General features: G+C 37.0%; 1 pseudogene; it reads left to right on the top strand.

The window, feature by feature from the left end:
• The first annotated feature begins 297 nt into the window (after positions 1 to 297).
• Positions 298 to 3,706, top strand: LOC107045629 (annotated as a pseudogene).
• The last annotated feature ends 853 nt before the right edge of the window (positions 3,707 to 4,559 follow it).

Raw genomic sequence — 4,559 nt, 5'->3', positions numbered from 1 at the left:
CTTCAGTACAGGTAATTTGTTTTTCAAGTGAAACAATTCATCAAAGAAGTCATCAAAAATTACGCCAGCGAATCTTAATAATTACTATGTCAATAAGTTTTTTCGCGGTGAAGTAAATATAGCAAATTTTCACTTTCGTCTGTTCTCATATCGTTTGCTGCGTTTCCAGAAGAAAATATAGTACAAGTGCATCAAATTTCTCTGTGCAGGAAACTGTAATTGTTACTTCCATACATATCATTTATTTACCGAAGAAATCGTGAGATATCCTTGATTGAAAGAATTTTTTAGTGAATTACATTTCGCTCCACGGTTACGTTCCGGACAATAAAATTGGCCGAACTTTTCTAGATAATTTTTCCTCAACTTTCCTATGCGTATCAGTTTATACATATTACGATGAGCTCAAAGGTGAACCACCTTCGAATTGAATTATCCTCTTTTTTCCTACTACATTACTGTCATACCAATTTTTATTCATGTATGTCTATCTAGCCAGTTCCCTCCAAGCCAAAAGCTAGTCAACTGTGGGTATTGCATATCAAGTTGAAACCTAACGTGGTGAGTTACAGAACATTTTTATAAACAAACTGTATGGGTTATTTATTTAACCTACGTTCTACATATCATCCTAGGTTTTACCTGCTGTGTACGCCTATTGTAATGGAGCCAAAGGTGGTTTATACAAAGCGATTCTGGCAAGGCTAGTGGAACTAGCACCCGGTTTGAAACACAATCTGCATACAATTGTCACAGATTTTGAAGCAGCCGAGATAAACGCGATCCGCAGTGTCTTCCCTACGGTTCGCTTGAGATGCTGCTGGTTTCACTACACTCAGGTAATTCACTTCTATGACTATTTTATTATACAAACGGCGGAGACTAAAATTTCTATTTACATAGAGGGAACTCTGAAATCAAACACGATTTTCGGAATACTTCCCAATGAATTACGTCATAAGAAACTATTTCTCCGAGCCCAGTGCAAACGCATCCCAGGATTAAGCGACCCTTTCTTTGACAAAAGTACCTCGGAAAGAACACGGTCCTCCCGTAAGGTTCCTGTGGTTTTTTTGTTTATTAGTAATCCTGTTGCCATGAATTCAGTTCTACATTTATACGTTGAAAGGCTATGTCTCTGGGAAAGGGCCAACGCACGGAAGTAGAGTATATAGCATTGAAAAGAATGAGCAATAAAAGGCATTTGTTATTATGCATTGAAACATTAACTTCAGCGTGTTGAAAACAAAATTCCTTTCTGCTTATTTCTGGTTAGGCATCTTTATTTCTTATCTCCCATATTTTCTCATATGCATCGGTCTTGAGGGACAGCCGTTCAGCCTTTGCGATCGTTCTGCGATAGATTGGCGATGTTTTCCATCACCCCATTGGTCGTGTGCATATGACGAATGCCGATGGTTGTGCTGCAAACTCTACTTCATTTTTGGCAGAAATAACGGGTGTACTTATTAGACATTTTCCTCACATCATAGTTCGTCGAGATTGTAAAGAAATTTCATCATGAAAAAATGAAAATTCTAACAATCAGGATCGTATTTGATGCATATATGAAATATAGAGGGGAAACATATGCATGGAGATCCTCACTTCAAAAACTTACGATGTTTGAAATCCACTGGCGTCTCCCCTTAATAAAAGTCCAGAAAACTCAAGTAAGACAATCATCGAATTGACAGTTAATTATCAATGGAGCTTGATTTGGTAGTGAATATTCATATTTTTCTTGGAAATTCAAGGAAGTGAGGCAATTCTTCCATTGCTGCTGCCCAAAAAATTGCGATTCCATTGAATTGATTAGATTTACTAGTATAGCCAAGCAGAGTCAGGGCACCATAAAATGATGATTATACACGGAGAGAGATTTCTGAGAAAAATTCTGGTGCTAGCACTGGAAAGTGGGCGCAATCTGCCAGCACAGGAATTTTTCTAGTACTTCCATTAATTTTTCTTTTATTTCTAATAATTTTATCATTACTTCCATTAATTTTTAAAAGGAATAAAAGAAAGATTATTGGGAGTACTAGAAAAATACCTGTGCTGGTAGTTTGCGCCCACTTTCTAGTTCTAGAACGAGAATTTTTCTCGGAAATACTAGAAGTTTTTTCAGAAATTTCTCTCCGTGTACTAGTGAGGTACGTTGTTGATCGCTCGCTGCACTTGCTTCCGAAAGTAGGTGCGTTAACGATGATGGGTTGAAGTGAGTATGACCCATTGGAACCGGATCAAAAGTTTCCCAATTCGTCTCTTTCGCGCAGGAAATTACTCGTCTATCTCTATAACATCGTGAAAACCTGAACAATCGCTCAATCGATTTCAACCAAGATGTGGACCTTGTGACGCCGAGATCCATCCATCGTATTAAACATACGTCACATCATATCACTTTGAAAATGACACACTGAACCGTTCCGAAAAATGTACTGTTCATGCAGGTATCCCAAAAAAGAATGAATACAAACTTATGAGATTTAATTTTCAGAAACAGTAGATGTTATTTTTCTTGGGGGAAATTTGATGTATTCTGGAAACATTTCAGGCAGTAACAAGATATTGGTACGACTTAAAACTGGAGAACGCTTCTCAGATGATCCTTTTTTTCATATGGGCCTTGGCCTTGGCACCTCCCGAAAAATTTCAGCAAGGTCTTCGGATAATTTACAGTCGAATCCTGCTTCATTCCGAGAAATTCCCCAATCTACTGAAGTTTCACGCTTACCTTCAGCGTCAATGGTTACCTAAAGCAGTTCTGGTGTGTATCTTTGAAGAAGATGATTGAACCAACAATTCAGCAGAAGCGTGCAATCGCCATCTGACTGATGAACTTGGAGGCCGTAAGCCAACTCTTTGGACTCTTTTCTGTAGGTATCGAATATTTGACCATCTCTAAATCATAGAGTGTGAATTGAAAACAGCTTGTCATTACCAGTCAATTTAAAGCAATAATACATCGAACAGACTGATGCAAAGTTGACTCGTGTTCAACACAATATTAAAATTACCAAGACGTATACCACGCAGAAGCAACGAGAAGATAACGAGAGAATCAGAGAATGCCAAAGAAAATTATCTAATGGAGAGTGTGTATCAGTATAACTATAAGTAAGCGTGGACGTCTCCATAACAAGTACTCACTCTGTTGCATTTAAGCAGATATTCATGTTTTTATGTGAAATCAACAAGTACCATTTGAAGTATTGTTTATATATTTTTTTAATTCTCGGCTTCGATAATGTCATAAGTTTTCCTATAATCTGAATCATATTTATCTGTGGAATACGACAAATTACGCACATCTAATAAAGCAAATGCTTCCGAATTGGGAATTTTTTATGCAGACACCCACAACGAATCTTCACTTATTGTTTCGTTATTACAATCAATTGATTTCTGTAATTTCCAGATTGGATATGGAGCAATTCTTTTTCGACATAATTACTGAGGAAAGACAGCAAGAAATATTGACAGAAATGGAATCCTTAATAGGTAATCCATTTTCGTTTAATTTCTTCCAGTAACAAATAACGATATCAGGAAGAGAACCGTATTGACTCCCCATTTATGTACAGCAATTGTTCCAGTGGAACCACATGAGTTGGCTAGTAACGAGATGGTGCTCTATGCAGAGAATTTCAAACCAGGTACCTACAGATTTAACTCATACACCAGACGGGAGTTTGATGTTTGATATTTTCGTCGAGACTACCTTTTTTCGTAAACATCTATAGTGAATTCTTCTATAGTATTTTTAATGTTATAGAAAATTACCTACACAATTATTTATGTAATTATTTTGTGTTTAATGAACATTATTCGAAGGTTTTCTAAAAATTTCTCCCGAAAATAGGCCAATTATGAGCACAAACATTGAGGAAAAATTAAAAATTTTCCTTTTCGATAATGCCAAAATGGAAAACTTAGGAAAATTTCGGTCATCTTTTGCCAATCCCTCAATACTATAACAAATCCGCATTCCCTTTTGAGAGAGGGGGGTTGGAAGTTGACAAATGTGTCATCGAATTTCTGATTATACGCTAGGTTTATCCGCAATAATATCCCAAGAGCGTCAAGATGATCGAGTATTCTCCGATATTTTCTTTGCAAACAAACAATAGTGACAAGTTTTGCAGATTGTCTATTTTTACTTAGCAACGTATTCGTTTATTTTTACTTGGTCGATATTTTACCAAATTTTACCAATTTAAAACCATGTAGGTTGTCCTGCGGTACTTCAAATGCGGCCTTTCCATTAGTCGAAATTTCTATGGGGAAAATCATTAGTAATAATACCCCAGAAGCCGAAAAATAATCGCATATTTCACGACAACTGTGTTACATACAACCGAATATATTAAGTTTCGCATATTGAAAAGTCCCGGCTGCTTGCGGCAGGGATTTTTCCTGCGAAACTTGGATTCGTTTTAAGGCAGGAAAGTTGGAGGGAAACACCCGAACCATTTTGTTGCTCGGGGGGTGTTTGGGGCATCATTTTTTCCCGCGACATTGTAACGAAAAGAATCGTTTGCGGTTGTATGGGTATG

This window comes from Diachasma alloeum, unplaced genomic scaffold (genome assembly GCF_001412515.2).
Source record: "Diachasma alloeum isolate Michigan unplaced genomic scaffold, Dall2.0 Dall_scaffold_01031, whole genome shotgun sequence".
In the NCBI taxonomy this organism is placed as follows: Eukaryota; Metazoa; Arthropoda; class Insecta; order Hymenoptera; family Braconidae; genus Diachasma; species Diachasma alloeum.
This window is presented reverse-complemented; position numbering and strand designations above follow the sequence as displayed.